Source organism: Mchenga conophoros, linkage group LG4 (genome assembly GCF_057382185.1).
Source record: "Mchenga conophoros isolate Kocher_MC1m ecotype Shallow Benthic linkage group LG4, M_conophoros_male_GT1.1, whole genome shotgun sequence".
Taxonomy (NCBI): domain Eukaryota; kingdom Metazoa; phylum Chordata; class Actinopteri; order Cichliformes; family Cichlidae; genus Mchenga; species Mchenga conophoros.
In genome coordinates, this window is record NC_140529.1 from 19091817 (window position 1) to 19113765 (window position 21949).

The 21949-nt window shown below is 43.6% G+C and overlaps 1 protein-coding gene and 1 pseudogene across 1 annotated transcript in view; one reads left to right on the forward strand and one right to left on the reverse strand.

Annotated features, from left to right (window-relative positions):
* The window catches only part of LOC146575901 (protein cramped-like), a 132038-nt gene that overhangs the window by 87768 nt on the left and 22321 nt on the right, over positions 1-21949 (reverse strand). The gene's annotated exons all lie outside the window — the stretch shown is intronic.
* The window catches only part of LOC146575904 (protein cramped-like), a 33002-nt pseudogene that overhangs the window by 7853 nt on the left and 3200 nt on the right, over positions 1-21949 (forward strand).

Here is a 21949-nt window from a genome sequence, read left to right on the forward strand (position 1 = left end):
ACACAAAAAACGAATTGCCTGGAAAAGAAAAAGCGCCACTTCCAAGAGGAATTGTACCAGTGCGTTTTGTCCTTTGAAAAGGCATTTCCACATGCAGGTCACTTGAGAGAAAAAGAAAAGGTGGAATTTAGGGATATATTCCACAACTTGAAAAAGAAATACGTAGACGGTGTCATGGTCCTGAGTCTGAGGACTCAGTGTTTTGTGTTTCCTTATGCTTTTGTTCATTCCGAGTGTGTATTCTGTTGTTATTTTGCCATTTGTTAGGTTTCTGTTCTTTGCCTGCCTGCTCCCACTTCTCTGTGTTCCCTCTGTCTGTCCATGGTGTTTTTGTGTCTGCTCATGAGTCTGCCTGTCAAGTTCAGTGTCCTGTCTGGTTCTCTGTCTGTTAATTTCCTGTTTTATTCTGAAGGTTCATGTCTGATGTGAGTGTGTTCAGTTTACATTTCCCCTGTCCCGTCAGCTCTGATTTCTCCCAGCTGTGTTGCCCTCCTGTCTCTTATCCCCTGATTACTGGTGTGTGTATTTAAGCCCTGTGTGTTCTCCTGCCTGTTGCCGGTTCGTCTGTATTACTCCATGTAAGTCCGCGCTTTTCTGCATTCATCTGTGTCTCTCTGCGTCTCTGTATCCTCCGTCAGTCTGCGTCTCTCTGCCTTTCTCCCCGTGTCCTGTGGATTTCTAGTTGCTCTTTAGTTTTCCCAGTTTAGGTTTCCGTTAGTTTGTCTCATTATTCGTTTTCTGTTCCTGCCACTGACACCTTGTAAATAAACTCCACTAATCTTTTCATACACTGCTTGCTCTTGGGTCCTTTTTCCAACTCCACACGGCTCGCCTCGGCAGCCGTGACAGACGGTGTGGAAGGCATCCCCTTTGTTGGAACGACCGAGTTTCTTGAAAAACAGCTGAACTGTCTACGTACCAGATGCAAGGATCTAGATGCAGCTTTACTAGATAAAACACGGGAGCTGGAATCATTTAAAAAGCAGTACAATGATATGGTAAAGTCTTCCGAATACGCTTTATTCAAACAAAAACAGGAGCTCATTGGACCAGTGAACCAGATGATCAGAAAGGCTGGCAATGAAGAAAAAGAGATAGGTCATCTAAAATCTAGAGTGAAAGACGTTCAACTCCAGCTTAAATTAGAAAAACAGAAAGGACAAAAGCTCGCACCGTTGGTCCATAGAGGCGTGATGGGGAGATGTTATGGGGAGACTCCGACTCCGTCTCAGATCTTTCCACAGATTAAACCTCGTCCACCTCCAGTGCAAACTAAATTTATTCAAGTGGCTCCAAAACACCCTGGCAGACGAAGGCCTTCCCCAGAGTCTCCATCAACACCACCTTTCCTCAATTCTTATGATGTATTACCACCAATTGGAATAGGCCATTAGAAGTATACTTCATCTTGTCTCCCTCTATTCTCTTTCCATCACCCCCAACCGGTCGCAGCAGATGGCCGCCCCTTCTTGAGCCTGGTTCTGCCGGAGGTTTCTTCCTAAAGGGAGTTTTTCCTCCCCACTGTCGCCCAGTGCTTGCTCAAAGGGGATCTTTGGATTGTTGGGGTTTTCTGGCTTTTTCTGTAGTGTTTTCACCTTACAGTATAAAGCAGCTTGAGGAGACTGTTGTTTTGCCATGATGCAATATAGTATTAAATATTACTAAATTTTAAAAACATCTATTATAGCATCAAAGTAAAACAAAAAAACTAAAGTATACTTCAATGAAATTAATCAAAATGTCTAATCTGGCAAAAAAAAGAAAAGAAAAAAGGTTTCACCTTTAAATAAAAATCCAAATCACAAAAATTCTGATTTTTGTTGTGTGTGGGGGTTTTTGTGTGTGTTGTCAAGTATAAAAGTTTTGCACTCTGTCACGGTCTCGATGTCTGCCCGGCCGGCTCCGCAAGGTTACATATGTTTATTGTGTTGCTGCTTTCTTCCACTCGTCATTCTGCCTGGGCGGAGCTCAGGCCCACGCACCTGTCTGCAATTACGCTGCAACGTGTCCTGTCTGTATGGAGACTGAGAGCTGCCAGAGTAATAATGTAGATACAGGCCTCTTTCTCCTTCTGCTGGTGTTCATGGTTTTATTCCATTGATGTTGCTATCATTTGTAAATATATTTATTTGGTGTTATTTTATCAATTTTCTACTACTGTCGTTCATGTATTTATTTATTTTTTTGTATTTAAATATGATTTTTTTAAAGTAATGCTGCGAGTTAAATAAAGGTTTCATTGAATAAAAAAAAGATTTAAAGATGACTGGTGGCGGAAGCAGAGCACAGACTGTGAGAATCTATCGCCATCGTGTGGTGCAGAGATATATTTCCATTGAATTTAGACTACGAAAGCTTGGCTCACAGAGCAGCTGCAACACGAACAAAAAACATTAAATAGCAACATATTATATTATATTATATTATATTATATTATATTATATTATAGTGCAAACAGTGCAGGCTTCAGCTCTGGGGAAGAAGCTGTTCCTCAGTTTGGGTGGATTCTGTCACTCACAGCGTTGTTAGCCCTCTTGTGCGCGCAGACTGCAACCCCCCCCTCCCCTGCCCCCCCACTGTGCGTTGCCCTGATATCTGCAGTGTGAGGTTGGATCGCTCATTTTCATCCTCACACTGATGCCACTTATTTCGGTCTTTGTTTGACATAAAAGGGCATATTTGTCACTTTATTGCAACTATATTTGCACTCTTGAGCTCCTTCATTCACTGACTGATTATAAAGTTATTACTTGCGTTATGTATTCATCCTTTTGAACATAATTAATGAAGCCACATGTAATCACTAAAATTTGTATTTTGGGTACAATAAGAGAGTTTCAGATGGAATGCTGTTTTGTTTAAATTTCACCAACTTGCTGATGCCCACGGTTGTGAGTGCAGCTTCTTACTGTACATGGGTGGATGGTTGTAAATCACATCACAGATGCCAAAAACCTCTCAAACCAAGCCCTCTTGCTGGTGATGCTGTGCGCAACCTCGTGACAACCACATGACTGATACTAACTCCTGAGCTGACTGTATGCTAACATGCGCCACAAATAAGGGTCATATTTGGATTTAAAACAATCACCGAGAAGCTTCCACTGAATGCTACTTTCCCCTGCATGACACTGAAATCATTAACACATACTAACCCTCACTTATGCTCTTCAGTTTTCTCAGAAATGGATTAAGCCTACACCTAAACCAACGGATATGTTCACTGACTTTTTCTCTTAGTCTGGAAATACTTAGTCAGCCCATTACGCAATTGAATTGATTATCATGACCCTCACTAATAGCCACTTACTAAGCTAAGAGTAATGTGCAAAACCCATTAGCCAAAGTAGTATAAATATTTTAACTTTTAGCAAATCCAGCAGGTTAATTAAGTGATTTCACATCATATGTTCAAACAGCTTGTCAGTTTTTAATATATCCCATGTACGCATACTTAAGCTTTAAAAATAAAGAAAAGTGCAATGACCTGATAGATGTTTGCTGAAAATTGTGGTTTACATCAGCACCTACATTAAAATACAAAGACCCTGTTTTGTGTGAGCTGCTCGATACCATGAAGCAAGACCTCTGAACATCTCAGTTTTTACACACACACACACACACACACACACACAAGTGCAAGCAAATGGTGTTTTATATGCTGTTGTCTAAAATATTATAAAATAAACCGTCTCTTTTTATATGTGGGGGGGGGGCACTCAAAAAACGGAGGGGACAGGTTGGCACCAGAACACCACAGGTCTGCCCCGAGATGAGTGTGAAAATGTGATTATCAACAAGCCCACCTGGACTTCAGTTAGGTCGCACGCTTGTCCAGAGTTCACTTTGTCTTCAAGCGTTTTAATTTAAAACATAAAGTGAGGCCTACCCCAAGCTAAAAGAAGGCAGATTATGTTCTCAGATAAAGCAAGCAATGAGGGCGAAGCAGAGAAAGTACCTGCACAATACATTCACATAAATCAAAATGGAATTTCTTTGAGGACACAAACATCTGGGGAGTAAACAGCTGTTTCAATACCTAATCACAGATTGTGCTCTCTGTTTTACACGTTTTTAGTAAGGCATAATTAACTAAAAGGCTAGAGAGATGAAAGGATGCCAAGCTGATACCAGGCCTCAGTCACATGGATTGTTTCTTAAATTCTGAAATTAAGTGGACATGCAAAAAGATCTGGCACTTCATATATTAAACTGAGAAGCTGTGCTGACCCAAGAAAGCGCCCAGAAATTTGGGCAAATGTCTGCTCTGAAGTTTTTAGCCAAACCAAACTGCAGGTCAGTTTAAAGCGCAAAATTGTGCAAGTAGTCCAAACTAAACCGTTCTTGAGATGCAGAAATGTTGTCACACACAAAAATCAGACGATTGTGCCTCCAAACAAATTGCACTTACAAATGCTTGTAACATAAATGATGAAAATAGTAACTGCAAAGTTGAGACTGAACAGTGTTTCAGTTAAAGTGATAAGCTAGCCATTCAGCTGACTCATTGGTGATTGCAATGATTGCAGGTTTCATTATAGAAGAATATCAAGGAGAAGACAGATGGCAGGGAGTCAGAAACGGGGGATGGAAATGCAAGATATTGAGGACAACTTATGAGCCCAGGCGTCAGGTGTGAACAACAACAATAACTGGGCTGTATTTAGGTGTACAGATCACATGACCATCAAAAGAGCAGTGTAGGAATGAGAGAAGATCAACAGGGGAGCACACAAAGAGGTTTATGGACACAAACTGGGAAAGGTGGCATGCTCAGTTGATCAGTAGAATACCACACTAGACTTTCTTCCAGGACGGTTGAGGACCCTGTTGTGGGGGCGAAGCTTGGGTCCAATGTTCCCTCTAATTTTTCATGTGTCTGAGCGAACACACAAACTCTCTGAGCGGTCCCTTGGACCACTGTGAGCAACAGCAGGCGTGTGCACTGTGGTCACGTCAGCATTGAATCCATCCAAGTTACATGGTTTATTAAAATAATCAAATTACAACATTTAAATTTATGTTAGACTTTTTTTTAATTAACTCCTTTAGCCCACTTACAACAAAAATTCAAAAAAAAATCTTGTTCATGACCTGTGTAGTATGTTAACACTATTGGAAGTAAAAATAACTTGAACTCCAATTTTGAAAACGCAACTTTCTTTTTTAAAAAAAAAAAAAAAAAGCTCTGACTTGTATTATGAGTATGAGTCTGTGGTCTGGGAGAGAGTCCTGTAACTCTCTGTCTGCAAAATACAGTATATAATGACCAATGTTGGGCAATTAATTATATAATTACGTCTTCAAAAAAGTAACTGATCTATGCAAACAAAGTTTTTTGCAGCTGTTTACTTAAAATGCAGCCAAGGCGTTTTTTTAAATAAACATTTCAAACTATTTACAGAACAATCAGCTGTTCTGCATCAAATTTGATGCCACACAAATTATTTGTGCCACTCCAAAAATAATTTCAAATCAAAATCAAATCAAATCACTTTTATTGTCACATCACATGTGCAGGTACATTGGTACAGCACATGTGAGTGAAATTCTTGTGTGCGAGCTTCACAAGCAACAGAGTTGTGCAAAATACAATAATGTAAACAAGCAAAATACAAGAATGGCTACATCTGAAACTAATAAATATATGTACAATATATAATAGTATATGCATTTCTGGATGTGTATACTAAATATTTTTCTACGTGTGTGTGTGTGTGTGTGTGTGTGTGTGTGTGTGTGTGTGTGTGTACACATATTTTACAAATTAAATAGAGTCAACAATAAATAAAATATATAAAAATATACAGAGTTGAGACATGTGCAAAACAGTGGCGTTACTGTACAGTATGGAGTGCATAATGTTAAAGTTCCAGTAGTGAAGCTGAGGTGTCTATGAAGTGTTCAGCAGTCTGATGGCCTGATGGAAGAAGCTGTCTCTCAGTCTGCTGGTACGGGACCGGATGCTGCAGAACCTCCTTCCTGATGGAAGCAGTCTGAACAGTTTATGGCTGGGGTGACTGGAGTCCTTGATGATCCTCCCCGCTTTCCTCAGGCACCGCTTCCTGTAGATGTCTTGGAGGGAGGGAAGCTCACCTCCAATTATCCGTTCAGAGCACCGCACTACTCGCTGGAGAGCTTTGCAGTTGTAGGCGGTGCTGTTGCCATACCAGGTGGTGATGCATCCAGTGAGGATGCTCTCAATGGCACAGTGATAGAAGGTCCTGAGGATGCGGGGGCTCATGCCGAATCTTTTCAGTCTCCTGAGAAAGAAGAGGCGCTGCTGCGCCTTCTTCACTGTTTTGTTTGTGTGTACTGACCACGTAAGATCCTCAGCCAGATGTACACCAAGGAACCGGAAGCTGCTCACTCTCTCCACAGCAGCGCCGTTGATGGTGATGGGGGTGTGTACTTCTCTGCACCTCCGGAAGTCCACTATCAGCTCCTTTGTCTTTGCGACGTTGAGTGTGAGATGGTTGTCTTGACACCAGTGGGTCAGGGCGCTGACCTCCTCCCTGTAAGCCGTCTCATCACCATTGGTGATAAGACCCACCACTGTAGTGTCGTCCGCAAACTTCACAATGATGTTGGAGTTGTTAGTGGCTGTGCAGTCGTAGGTGTAGAGTGAGTACAGGAGAGGGCTCAGTACACACCCCTGTGGGGCACCAGTGTTCAGTGTGATGGGGGATGAGGTGATGCTGCCCAGTCTGACCACTTGGCGTCTGTCAGACAGGAAGCTAAGGATCCAGCTGCAGAGGGAGCTGCTCAGTCCTAGATCCTGCAGTTTCCTGTCCAGCTTCGAGGGAACGATGGTATTGAATGCTGAGCTGTAATCTACAAACAGCATTCTCACATACGTGTCTCTCTTCTCCAGGTGTGACAGGGCAGTGTGTAGTGTCAAGGCTATGGCATCATCAGTGGACCTGTTGTGGCGGTATGCGAACTGTAGAGGGTCCAGTGACCGAAGCATTTGCTTACGATGGGGGTCAGGGCTACAGGTCGCCAGTCGTTCAATGAGGAGATGGTGGAGGATTTGGGTACAGGGACGACGGTGGCCATTTTGAAGCAGGCTGGGACTACAGACAGAGAGAGGGAAAGGTTGAAGATGTGCGTGAACACTGCAGCCAGCTGAGCCGCGCATGACTTGAGGACGCGGCCGGGAATCCCGTCCGGACCAGTAGCTTTGCGTGCGTTCACCTTCCTGAAGCACTTCCGCACATCCTCCTCAGACACAGTGTGCGCACTGACGTCATCCGCGGTGCGCACACTGTCCGGTCTCATGGTGTTCGCTGTGTCGAATCTAGCGTAGAATACGTTTAGATCCTCACACAGAGAGGCCGTGGTCTGCGGTGTGCTGGTTTTCCCTCTAAAGTCTGTGATCGTGTTTAGTCCCTGCCACATACTCCGAGGGTTGTCGAACTGTTGCTCCACCCTGTCCCTGTACTCACGTTTGGCTGCTTAGATAGTCTTCCGGAGTTGGTAATGTGCGTGTTTGTAGTCCGATGTGTTCGCGGAGGCAAAGGCGGTGCTCCGTGCCGCCAGTGCCGCGCGAACATCTCCGTTAATCCAGGGTTTTTGATTTGGGAAGGATTTAACTGTTCTGGATGGGACGACATCTTCCACGCATTTCCTGATAAATCCGCAGACTGAGTCTGTGTACTCGTCAATGTCCCTAGCAGCCACGTGAAACATTTCCCAGTCCGCGTGATCAAAACAGCACCGCCCTCCGGGTTGGAGCTTCCTGTTTCAGCTTCTGCCTGTAGGCGGGCAGGAGCAGGATGGAGCGGTGATCTGATTGGCCGAATGGGGTGCGGGGGAGGGCTTTGTACGCATCCCGGAAAGAGATGTAGCAGTGGTCGAGTAGCCGGTCTCCACGAGTGTTAAAATGGATGTGTTGGTGGAGTTTGGGTGAGACTTTCTTCAGGTTTCCCTTATTAAAGTCTCCGGCTGTGATAAACGCTGCCTCTGGGTGTGCGGTTTCCTCACTGCTGATCGCGCTGTACAGTTCCCTGAGTGCTCGGTCAGTGTCGGCTTGTGGGGGAATGTAAACAGCCGTAATAATCACTGCTGTAAATTCCCTCGGTAGCCAGAATGGCCGGCACTTAATCATCAGGTACTCCAGGTCCGGTGAGGTCCAGGTCCACTTATGCTTACTCCAAGCACCGCTGCGAGTTTGGCCGTCAGTGTCAGTTTTCGGATTCGCCTGCTGAGCTGCTGGTGGAGATCCACCCGGACCCAGTGGCGTGTCTAGAAAATTTTTGTTGGGGGGCCAGGTAGGGGCACAGATTTGGAGAAGGGTGGCAGATGTAATTGGCAGATAATGTTTTTAAAAAAAAAATCTACCAACCGTTAACCATAATTCAATAATCCTATAAACCTAATAACCGAATGCGCTTTTAATTCTTATTAGAATGAGATTTTAACCACTATGGTGCAAAGTTTTTAGATACTGCGTTGATAAAGTACAAGAGATACAATCAGTGCTTTGTCAGTGTTTACTCAGCATTCAAGGACAGCAATATTTGCATAATATTTTTACTGACATATAGTGCACATATGTTTTGGGCAAAAACATTTTTGAATATTAAAATACGAACATTTGTAACAAAGAATTGACAAATTAGCCAATGCCAATGCAAAACCAATGCCTATTAAAAAAAAGAAGATAATCTTCTCACAAACTGGTGTTTGATTTTGAAACAGGAAAAAAGTGGGGAAACAACTGAAAAGACTAACATTTGAATAAAACCTGAAAGCAAGTAAATACTTTCTATGCTGCCTTATGGTAAACTTTGGTAATATTGATCAAGAACAACACTGGCTGATGATGAAATACAGTCAGCTGGCATGGTGACACTGCCAGTATTAACCTGCAGGGCTGGACTGGGACAGAAAATCAGGCATTTTGACTAGAGACCGGCCCACCAGGTATTAAAGCCATAAAGACTTTGACTGAAAACAAATGCTGTTGTGACAGTGATGTACACTGTCTTGTTGGTATATGTATGATTTCTATACATTTTACGTCAGATAAAAACTTTGGTTGTAAGATTTAGATAATTATTTAATAAAAGCTAGATATTTTAAATGAGAATAAGAAAGAAAAGTATTTCTTTGTGCCCCACCTTTCCCTGTTAATGCCCTACCTGGCCCCCTGGCAAAACTTTCCTAGATCCACCCCTGCACAGTTGCCAGCTGTCAGCTACATAAAAAAGGATCCTGGTGTTATTTGTGTCTCAGAAACAGTTCATAACTTCCCTTCAACTCATTCATGTGAACTAAAAGGTAAACCTGTTTCTCCATCACCTGTTCAGCTCTGATGATTCAGTAAGGACATCTCCTGGTTTCATCTTCATGTTTCCCTCTCACCACATATCCAAACCGATATCATGACCAGCAGCTTTTACAGCTGTGACTCCAGCAAACATCAGCTGATACTAGAAAGTAATATCAAATAAATTCTAACAACAGCTGATCAAGCTTAAATGTGCTGCTGTTGTTTAGCGCGACATCTGCTGGTTTCCTCTTTCTGGCGCAAAGTGGGCGATAAATAAACAAGGGAGAAAAGCCAATCAGCTGATCATTGATCAGTTTCATGATTGAAGTAGCAACAGGAGAGGCAGGGGAGAGGATGAGAGGAGAAGAGGCAGCTGTGCAGCGTAACGACAGAATAACTCCAGCTTTGTGTCTTTTTTTCATTATAGCGAAAGTCCGGGACAAACTGTGTTCCTTCTCAGCTCAATACGAAACGTGTAATATTTTCTCTGAATGAGGGACCATTCCATTTTTTTAAAGAGCCGTTGGCAACTCTACTAACTAACCTTATGAATAAAATAAAGTTCACTATCAGTAACGTCATAGCACCCACCCAGCTGTATATAAACTCTGTCAAGCTGGCTAGAACCAGTACTAGTTATTGCAACTGAGGGTAAAAAGTCAGCACAACGAAAATAAACTCCACCTAAACTTGGTTTATATCTGACCCAGATAGACTGCAGGTCATAACTTCTTACCTGAAGTTCAGTTCACCTGACACTCGGACTGGCGGTGTTCCAGATCTACTGGCGTTTAGATCAACTGGCGTTGGTCGAACAGATGTGTGGCAGTCTTGCGTTTCAGGAGCTGCTACCGACAAACCAGCAAAAAAACGCCAAATGTGTCATCTGTGACACTTGTGAGGTTATCTCAAACACACTCCGTCAGTCTTGATGCTGTTGAACAACAAAATGTTTAAAATGTGGCGAGTTTATCTGGTGATATCCTCATTCGCGACGCGATCGCGAAAACAGCAAACAATTAACACCACGCCGATGTTGTTCACAGGACAGCAAGAGTAAACGATCGGGAGACTCTTGTCGTCGTTATCGTTCCGCTCGCACGGTTTATTTCTCCGATTTCAGCGTTTTTGCTTCACAACTACAGCGAGCAGTTTACTTTGTGCACTAACATGGAGTCGAGTCAACCAGCGCCACCTCTGGCCAAGTGCCACAGCCTACAGCCAGATCAACCTGTGACACACATCTGCACCACGTTTGAATTCGTGTCATGCACATTTGTACCTTTCAACTGTGTCTGTTTAAATCACGGGCTTAAAATGGACCTGATATCAGGACAGGAAAGGGACATTACTGAACAGGGTTGCTTACAGTTCTTTTGTCTTTTTTCTTATTATTTTCTTTTGGGACTATATAGGAAATTGGACTAGAATGATGTTGCAGTTTTCAGCCAATCATTTCATTGACCCACAGATTTAGCCTAGGCTACCTTTGTTTTGTTTTTTTTATCACCCCCATTTTACAACAAATACCAGTAAAGCAGAGGTTGTAATTTATTTGCCATTATTCAGTTTTGGTTTTGCAAATAATCTGAATGAGCCTCTGTAGTAACTCAGAGGGTGACTGATATCAGGAACTTTCTAAACAATGAATCAAAGCTAGAGATGACTTAAGGCTTTCAGGATGACTTTTAAACACAATGAAGGATTCCCCTGTAGGCTACCAATCACTAATAGTATTGTATTTGCTAAGTGTGAGCTGGTTGGTGTCAGTTTATCTATGCAGACAAGGCATTACCTCCTGGGTTTCCACACTACCTGTCCCTCTGGAGGCACAGACAGCTTTGGGTGGGGCTGAGACTTAGTAAGGTGGTGGTGGTTTTTGAGTTTGTTAATGAGGCTATGCCACCCAGTAATCTGTGTGTTCCTCATTGAAAAGTGGAATTTATTTGGAAAAATATTTCAGTACATTATACATCTGTGATTTTAATTTGTACATTTTTCCTTTTAAAATTGCTTTGTCCACAAAACAGCAGCCATTGATCAGATCAGAAACAATATTATTTACTTGTGTATCCTTTGACAGGTATGACTGGTGGATTTTTGTTGTTTGAAACAGAAAAGCTCTGATTGTGTCAGAAACTATATTTAGATTGAGCACAAACGTTTGACTGTCTGACTAAGAAAGCCTCACTTATTTTTATGTGATGCTATATCGGTGCACTTCTATTTTGAAGGCGACACATCTAGGTTATTGTCTGTGAGCCAGTCACATGCTTGTGTTTGTAAATTAACACCCATTTGGGCTAAAAAAAAACAAAAAAAACAACACTTTTTTTTCTTTATTTATTTTTTTTTATAATGTAGCACAGTACTGCAACAGCAACTCTCTGGGTGCTCCTGCTAATGTCTCCTGGTGTTGTGCACAGTACTGGGCCAGAAAACTTGGCCAGTGGAGCCCACCATGAGTTGGTTTTGGAACTGTGTAATGTAGACCTGACCATAGGGACTGATTGCTTTTCCTGTCTCCTTGCCAGAGCTTAACCACAGAGAGGGAAGCTCTGCAGGTTCTGTGCGCTGTAATGGCAGTGGGTGGCTTTGTGTGCATGTATTTTAACATCTCGCAAATCACACACCTCAGATCAACCTTTTTTCGTTATGACATAAAAAACAGCCAGGGTGGTGAGCTGATATTTAAGTTGTGCCTTTCCTCTGAATGTTTCTGTGTTAAAACAGGGGCAGAGAATGGCTCCTCTTCCCAGGGTGTGGTGGGGCAGACCGGGCCTGTGGTCAGCTCCACGGGGGGAGTATCCAAGACCTCCAAGGGCCAAGGGTCTACAGAGAAGGAAGAACAAGCTGGTAACCAGAAAAGAGCCCGTCGGCAGTGGGAATCCTGGAGCGCCGAGGACAAAAACAGCTTTTTTGAGGGTCTTTATGAGGTAAAGCTTGCAACAACCTTTTACCAAGTTAAAAGTTTACCATGTGTAGATCTTTTGACGTCGTAGATTCACGGCTGCCCTCCTTTGTTCCCAGCACGGGAAGGATTTTGAGGCCATCCAGAACAACATTGCAATGAAGTACAAGAAGAGAGGCAAGCCAGCAAATATGGTGAAGAACAAGGAACAGGTCCGCCACTTTTACTACCGAACTTGGCACAAGATCTCCAAACACATCGACTTCGCTAACGGTGAGTTGCTTTTTTTCTCTCTCTCTTAATTCACCTTGGAATTTTTGATCCCCAAATATGAAGTTTGTACACTGTAATGACTTTATCGAATGACGCCTCATAAAAATGTGTACAACTCATACAACAAGGTGATGTCTTAGGCTGATCTTAATTGGTTTATTTTAGGTTTGTGTTTAGTTGTTTCAGTTATGCTACTTACTGCAGACACTGTGAATGAGAAGTAAAGAAGAGATGCTGTTAAACAGCCACATATATTATTATTTTTTCCTACAACAGAACTCACACTGACATTTTTGTTTTTTAGCAAGCAAAACATATGTTAAAGAAGTTCACCAGATAAGCTGGAGCTCTTTTCCCCTACAAAAAGCACCCAGTGTTACTCTCATGTTATCTTTATGTAGCACGCACAGGCCTCCACCAGTGTTGTGACTTGTGCTTCCTTTCCTTCTCAGTGTACTCCAGGGTGTTAAAGAAATCTTCTCAAGAACTGTACGGCCTCATCTGCTACGCCGAGCTTCGCAAAAAAGTTGGAGGATGTAAGTGAGGGCTGTGAAAGCGCTTGGATGCAATGTAGACTGCGTGTGTTTTGCTGTTTGTTCTGCTGGTTGTGGACACAGGGGATGTGATTAAACTCCAGATGATCCCTGTGGCTCGGGGCAGTTGCCCCTGAGGAGCATGTCTTAACTAGCTGTCTTGTGTTTTGTCTTTGACAGTGATGGATGATAAGAATGTGGCAAAGCTGAACGAACTCATCCAGCAAGGGTAAGTCTGTGGCAGAAGCTTTGGCTAGTGGGTTTACGTACACATCTGGGATTGTGATACTTTAAACTGATGCACTAGATCACATTTGGAAAGATACAGATTAGCACTTTGCTAGTATGAAAAACAAATCTGAGGGCTGAGTTGACAGTATGTAGTCAGATGCTTTCTCTGTGGCACGGCAAGGTTTAGAGCTTACAACATATATGAATAAAGATTCTTCTGTTCCACCAGGGCCACCACCGTGCGCTCTAAGGGGAGGAACCTGCGGATCAAAGCTCCAATGTGCCGAGCGTTGAAGAAACTTTGTGATCCAGATGGTGAGTATGAGCCTGCAGAAACCCAGCACACGCGTTACAGAACAAGCACTGAAAACCTCACTGATGGTGAGACTGGGGGGTTCACGGGGGCGGGGCTTTTTTACAAAAACCATGGCATCAAGTGGGCTGGTGGTGTTTCCATGGTAACTTTGGGTGCAAAGTGAGGAGGATGAAGGAGATGACTGTTCTGACCAGCTGTCATCAACCCCTCTGCTCAATAACACCCACTCATCACACTTACTGAAAATATTTGCTTTCATCAAGGGTAGAAAAAGACTGTCTCTTGTCATTGTTGTATGTAAATCTGTGAATGGATCCCACCGAGATTGATGGCTGCCTTTTCATTTTGTCGTGGTTGATTAAGTGAGAGAGCATAGTTGAGTTTATAGGTTTTGGGCTTTTCTTATAGTGGCTGAATCTGTAATTTTGTGTCCTGCAGGAGTGAGTGATGAAGAGGACCAGAAGCCGGTGCGTCTGCCCTTGAAGGTGGCAGTGGAGCTCCAGCCACGCAGTAACCATTCCTGGGCCCGAGTTCAGAGTCTTGCCCACAACCCTCGCCTCAGGTCTGACATGGATAAGAACCACAATATATTTTCAAAAGCATAACATCCAAGAGTCGGAGAGATGTCATACCTTCATTAATTCATTTTCTATTATTATTTTATTTATTTATTTTATTAGTTCAAGCCATGGTGATGCAACAAAGCCTGAGCTAATTTAAGAACCTCTTCTTGGCTTCAGACTGCTTATTTCAGTTTGATGGTTTGCATGTTTTCCACCGTTTTCTGGGTCAGCTCTTTTTTTTTTTTTTTTTTTTTTTTTGTGCAAATTAAATATGTGTGTATATGTTTTTTTTTTAAGCTAACTCGTGAAATTTGAAAAGTGTAAACACCCTCAGACATGATGCTGTTCAAAGTTTAAACTCTATTTCTTTCATTTTTAATTTTTGTTCTCAGTTCAGTTTTCAGTTAGTGTTCAGACTGGGTTTGCTTCTTTTGAGGTTCAGTTTCGTTTTTACTGGTTTCAGTGTTAGGGGTTTTTTTTGTTTTTTTGTTTAATTATTATGATAATAAGGGTTATTTATCATGGGTAGGTTGAAGAAGGGTAAAGACTTTGTGAAAATGGCTGAATTACAGCAATGTCAGTATGCATTTGTTTGCAAACGTGACAAAACAAATATAGTAAAACTATACATTAATGAACATTTCTGTTTTATTTTAGTTATTTTTGGAGCACGTAGTTGGCGTTTTGATTTTTCCCACACAGGATTATTTCGGTTTTAGAAAACTCTATTAAATTTGATCCACAGTAGTCTAAGTGTAAAATGTAGAAGTAGTTTATGTCAGACGTATTCGACCTGGTAGTGTTGTATTTTGCAAAGTTGACATCAAATGTTTTTTCTGTTTTCTCAGGATGGTGGTGGAGCTCCACAGGAAAGTTTCCAGCCTCATAGAGTATCTGAAACAGAAGTGGGCTTATCATGACCAGTGGATTGTATCCTTTTTAAAAAAAACATTACAGTGCAATATGTATGCAAAACTCTTCAGAGTGTTTTTCATTCCTAGTGTACATATTAGAAATGTACTGCTCTAACATGCTGCTTTCTGGGGCATATACAGTGGGGCAAAAAAGTATTTAGTCAGCCACCGATTGTGCAAGTTCCCCCACCTAAAATGATGACAGAGGTCAGTAATTTGTACCAGAGGTACACTTCAACTGTGAGAGACAGAATGTGGAAAAAAAAAAAATCCATGAATCCACATGGTAGGATTTGTAAAGAATTTATTCGTAAATCAGGGTGGAAAATAAGTATTTGGTCAATAACAAAAATACAACTCAATACTTTGTAACATAACCTTTGTTGGCAATAACAGAGGTCAAACGTTTACTATAGGTCTTTACCAGGTTTGCACACACAGTAGCTGGTATTTTGGCCCATTCCTCCATGCAGATCTTCTCGAGAGCAGTGATGTTTTGGGGCTGTCGCCGAGCAACACGGACTTTCAACTCCCGCCACAGATTTTCTATGGGGTTGAGGTCTGGAGACTGGCTAGGCCACTCCAGGACTTTCAAATGCTTCTTACGGAGCCACTCCTTTGTTGCCCGGGCGGTGTGTTTTGGATCATTGTCATGTTGGAAGACCCAGCCTCGTTTCATCTTCAAAGTTCTCACTGATGGAAGGAGGTTTTGGCTCAAAATCTCACGATACATGGCCCCATTCATTCTGTCCTTAACACGGATCAGTCGTCCTGTCCCCTTGGCAGAAAAACAGCCCCATAGCATGATGTTTCCACCCCCATGCTTCACAGTAGGTATGGTGTTCTTGGGATGCAACTCAGTATTCTTCTTCCTCCAAACACGACGAGTTGAGTTTATACCAAAAAGTTCTACTTTGGTTTCATCTGACCACATGACATTCTCCCAATCCTCTGCTGTATCATCCATGTGCTCTCTGGCAAACTTCAGACGGGCCTGGACATGCACTGGCTTCAGCAGCGGACCACGTCTGGCACTGCGGGATTTGATTCCCTGCCGTTGTAGTGTGTTACTGATGGTGACCTTTGTTACTTTGGTCCCAGCTCTCTGCAGGTCATTCACCAGGTCCCCCCGTGTGGTTCTGGGATCTTTGCTCACCGTTCTCATGATCATTTTGACCCCACGGGATGAGATCTTGCGTGGAGCCCCAGATCGAGGGAGATTATCAGTGGTCTTGTATGTCTTCCATTTTCTGATGATTGCTCCCACAGTTGATTTTTTCACACCAAGCTGCTTGCCTATTGTAGATTCACTCTTCCCAGTCTGGTGCAGGTCTACAATACTTTTCCTGGTGTCCTTCGAAAGCTCTTTGGTCTTGGCCATAGCGGAGTTTGGAGTCTGACTGTTTGAGGCTGTGGACAGGTGTCTTTTATACAGATGAGTTCAAACAGGTGCCATTCATACAGGTAACGAGTGGGGGGACAGAAAAGCGTCTTACAGAAGACGTTACAGGTCTGTGAGAGCCAGAGATTTTCCTTGTTTGAGGTGACCAAATACTTATTTTCCACCCTGATTTACAAATAAATTCTTTACAAATCCTACCATGTGAATTCATGGATTTTTTTTTTTTCCACATTCTGTCTCTCACAGTTGAAGTGTACCTCTGGTGCAAATTACTGACCTCTGTCATCATTTTAAGTGGGGGAACTTGCACAATCGGTGGCTGACTAAATACTTTTTTGCCCCACTGTACCAGCTTGTGTCGAATATAAACTGGTCCTTAACTTTGAAAACTCAGCTTAAGAGTCTCATGGAGAGAGAGGCTCTAGAAGGCAACCAGACCAGCACAGCCTCTCCCAGCATAACTCAGAAGGAAGAACTTTTTCTTTTTCCAGCTGAGAGCTGCACATTGACTACACTGCCTGGGGTGGCACGTGTGGTTCACTCCAAAGCGTCCTGCACTGTCCATTGGATCGAGAGTGGCAAGAGCCGACCTAATGCCAAGGAGTTGCCAGCTGCCCAGATCCTGGGCATCCATGCAGCTCCACAACCTCGAACTGGCAGCAAATCTGGGCGGGGAAGCGCTGCTGTTGCTGGTGCTTCACTGACTATAACGGGTGATGCTCGTCGAACTGAAACCCCCAACCCTGATCCATCAGCAGACAGTTCTGCAAAGGTAGAGGAGAAGAGACTTCAGTCCCCTTGTGTCCCAGTTTCCTCTCAGCTGACTGTCAGAGAAGAGGGAGATGGGATGGGATCTTCTGATCCAGGAAAGGCCTGCACTGGCGTTGAGGTCAGTGGTGGTTTAGCCATGACCAGAAGCACGGACAGGTCATGTAGTGGTGCCGATGGCTCCGCTGAGCAGTACAAAGAGGAGCAGAGCACCAGCGCGTCTTCCTCGGAGGCAAATCAGCCTCCTTCAGTCAAACCTCCAGTGACTGGCTCAGACGAAGCCGTGTCGCAAGCTTCCCCACCAGCGACCAAAGAACGGGTCGTTGAACAGATCAGAGAGGAAGGCTGGAGCGCCCGTGACGCAGAGAACGTCACCCTGGCCGAGCTGTACCTGATGTTTGGGAAGCCAGGCAAGCTGCAGCTGGAGTACGAGTGGCAGCCGGTCACAGCTCCACCCAGCAACTCAGAAGAGGGACAAGCCTCAGTGCAGCCAAAGCCCGACAGGACAAATCGAGTTTTGCGCTGCTTACTCAAGCTGGTTTCCACTGAAGTCAACCCCAAACCTCTGGTAAGTTTTCCCTTTTCTGTCTTCCAAGATTGTGGCCTGGTGTGTTGTTTAAATTACAAGTTGAAAAGATGAAAAATGTGTAATTATCAGTGGCATTAAGGCTTAAAATTAAACATTTTTAAGATGCAGCAGTGTGAAGAGTTTATATTCCGTACAAAGCCAGCTGATGAAAAACATGTTACTGGTTATGTACTATGAACACCACAGGTTTTTTTTTTTGTTTGGTTTTTTTTTGTCTTTTTCAATGAAAGTGCTATTTCGAGATAGGAGCATATCATGTGTCTTTTCCTTCAGGCTCCAGAGCTGTGCTCCACAGCCACATCACCCCTCAAGACCTATCAGGAGGAGCAAAACCAGGTCCTCACACCTCCGGCGAAGGGTCCTGTTGCAGGCGCCCGTAGCCCCAGCTGTGGGCGGCCGCAGGCGTCTTTGCGCATGCCCAAGTTACAGCTGCCAAGTGCTGGAGGTATTTATGTCTCTCTCCTGCTGGCTTTTGTGATAAAGTCTTTTCTGTACTTACAGTGCTGTAGTTATTAAACAGCGAGAAGTAATTATGCAGCACCGATGCTTCCTCTTTAGAAGTTGTCTTCAAATAGCTGCCTTTCCTGATGTGGCACCACATCTGTTTCAATCCTGTTCAGGTGGGCGCAACCTTACCCGCTCTCTGCTGGGTTCTACTGCAGTTGGCGAATCAGAAAGCAGCGTGTTCGCAGTACCCACCACGCTGCCACCCAACAGCTCACGGCACAACCGAATGTTCTCCCCTAACAAAGAGGCAGAGCTAGCCTTCAGACAGCAGCTCGACTCGATCAGTGTAAGCCAGAATAATGCATCATTTTTTGTTTATGCCAACTGTACAGAGACATAATTCATGTATTAACGAGCATTAATATGTGCTTTTTTCTTTTCTTTTTCTCACAGATGCAGTCAGATCTTTTCCTTTCTAGACAGAGAAAACCTCGGAACAGACAACTTCGCAAACCACTTGTAGTTCAGGTGAGAGCAAGATCATTATCCATTCATCAGTTCTGGGCTTGGTTGGGTGGAAGGCGGGTTTTCCTAAGTGTGTTTTTGTTTGGCCACTTCTTTCTCGTTCACAGCGAACACTGCTGCCCAGAACTACAGGAGACACTCCTCAACACGTCTGCTCCTTCTCCATCCTCTCCAACTCCTCTGCCACAGGTACTCCTCAGATGGCAGGACAGAACGATAGAATATGTCGTCAGCTGAGGCTGGAAATGTTTAGGGCGTAGTTTTACAGTATGCATTAATGAAATCACAGCTAAAAACGATTTCTCTTTCTCAGCAAGACCCTCTGGTAATTGTCTGCTCTCTCACTTCCTGTTTCTTCCTTCAGGAACTGGATCTTTCCGGCCGATCCATCCCCGACTAGCTCCTTCCTCTCGCTCTGTCCAAACTAAAACAACCCCAGCAACATCCAGCTCTGCGGGGGCCAGCCAGCTCTCTAGTATGGACTTCTTCTGTTATCTACTACATTTTTCTGTTTTATTGAAATATTGATAAACTCTACACCAAATATACTGCAAAAAAATTACATATTGTTGTTTTTATGGGGTCAACAACTTTGCTTTTATAAGCACCCAGTTTCACACCTTGGCTCAGGCGATTAGAGGATCATCAGGGGTCCTTTTGTCCCTCTGTGGGGGGATACTCCCACTAGGTTTAAATCTGGGACTCCCCACCATTTGACCTTAGAACTGAAGAAGCTTCTCGGATGAGAGGTGAAACGTCTTCAAGTAACTTAAAGAAGTCCAGATGCTTTTCTTTGTAAGCTCCTTTGACTACGATGACCTGGATGACTGAGAACCTTCACAGACATATTTTATAAAATTGCTTAAAAACATATTTAAGGTCCAAGTTGTATTTGTGTAAGATTCCTGTGTCAAAATCTAGAACTCTGAGAAGGTCAGTGACAGACAGTATTTCTGTGCAGACGACAGAAGCAAAAACATTTTTCCAGAAGACCTTGGACCATCCTTTTTTTTTTTTTTTCTTCCTGCTCTGCTCTTCACATGCTGTTGCTGTTGATGCTTATCAGGAGTGATATGACAAATCTCTCGTTTGCCTGAACTGTTAATACTTTCAGGTGCCATTGACCTGGCAGCTAAGTCTGCAGGCATCATCCCAGGCAGTCCCTGTCGGGAGGTGGATTCTTCCACTGTGGATAACAGCGCTCTTCTCGCCACCACTCCCATTGCTGATGCTGAGCCAGACTCTCAACTCCACCAGCAAAATGTTCCAGAGGTCAGAGACACACACACACACACACACACACACACACACACACACACACACACACACACACGGACTAGAACCCTCCTTCATTTGATGTCTCCTCCTTGCCTGTGGCATTAGAATAAATGCTATTGCCCATTACCATCTTGGAGTGTTACATTTAAAACGGTCAGTTTTTGATTTATCTTACTTTAATGAAAGTTATTGCTCACTCTAATGATTTTCTGTTTATCTGTGCGGTGTAGGCCAGGTTTTGCATAATGTTTTTCTTTTTACTGTGCATCTGTCGTACAAGACTTCACAAATGATTTAGTAATTTTTATAGATTTTCTTTGTAGACATTATTCTTGCATACAGTTGTCATATTCATGATCACCTGTTTATTTGTCTGTTACGGTTTAAAAACAAGCTGCTCCAAACAGTTTGCCCTGATGGGATAAATAAAGCTGTTTGTATCGCCATCAGAGCGTTTCCTTGCTCACAGTGGACCTTTGTGAGGGAACACTTGGCTTAGTTAAAGGCAGTGAGTCTGCGTAACCTCATTTGTTTTCCAGTCGTAGCTGATCACCATTTGGTAAAGAAAATTGTCAGCTATGCTTGAATAAATGGTTTAAAAAAATGTGATGTGCTAAGTTAAATCGCTCTTTCCATAGAATGGCGTACCACCTCCGTCTCCTGGAGTCACCGGCGGGGGAGACTCACTCCTCTCTCCCCCGAGCGTTGCCTCGCTCCTTGATATCTCACTCCCAGGCCCTCCTGAAGAGGCTCTAACCCCCGGAGAACCTCAAACGCAGATCAGCGACTCCATCATCGAGCTTGCCATCAACTCCACACATTACGGTGCGTGCACGTGCAGACGTCTTACCCGAGCCATATTGACAAGAAACTGCTAAATAAAGCTTGATGATGTTTGTTTAGTGAAATGGAAAGTGAGAGTAGGTTAGAAAGGTTTTGTAATTACCACTGAGGTCAGCTTTGTGGCTCCACAGCATTAATTCCTCTGCAGGTTGTGGAAAAGAGTGCACGTTGACATCCAAGCAGCTAAACATCTGAGCCTGCTGAGTTTAATCGCTGATATCTCATTTCTGTTTGCCTGCTGCACTGCAGGTGAGGAGGCTGCTCTCTCTCCAGCCAAGCTGGGCAACAGCGACGGCTCCAAACTGCTGGCCTCGTCTCCCTCGCTCAGCCCATCCAGAGGCTGGATCCCTTCACCCAGCCACGACCCTCAGTGGTACCCCAGCGACTCGTCTGACTCCACACTGGGATGCCTCCTTTGTAAGAGTTTTTTTGCTTCCTTTCTCAAGAGTGTGCCAGAAGTTACATTTTAGGCCAAGAAGAACAGAATATTAAGTGGATGTATTTTTATCATTACTTCCCACTAAAAATGCTGCATACAGCAGCACGTGCAGTCAACATTTACAAAGATTTGTTTGTAAAATCCCCAATATTACTAACACAGCTGTATGATGAAAGGCCATTTACTCAGTCTTTTGCTCTTATTTTCCTTGCAGCCAGCATGGTCTCTCCTGATAAGGGCAGACGGACCACCCTAACCCCCACTGGCCCCTCCAGTGGCACAGCTCTACTCGGTCCTAGCCTCCTGGACTGCAATTCTCATGATTCTCATGATTCAATCCCGTGGCCTTCCTGATGTGGCAGAGGTAAGTAAATGCTTGTTGATTAAATGAAAGAAAGTTGTGACTGAGAAGCAACACTTGCCACAAACACAACACAGTCTGAATCTCAGCAACCAACATGTTATATGTTATTAATTAGTCTCTAAAATGTAAATGTAAAAACATCACTTCCCATTTTAAAAATAACCTGCATTTATATCCACTCTGAAAATGTGGTTCTTATCCCCTTTTTGGATCTGTCCTGCTGTGCAAGTGGACTCTGACCCAGAGCCGGTTGTGTTAGGGACCACATGGTACCTT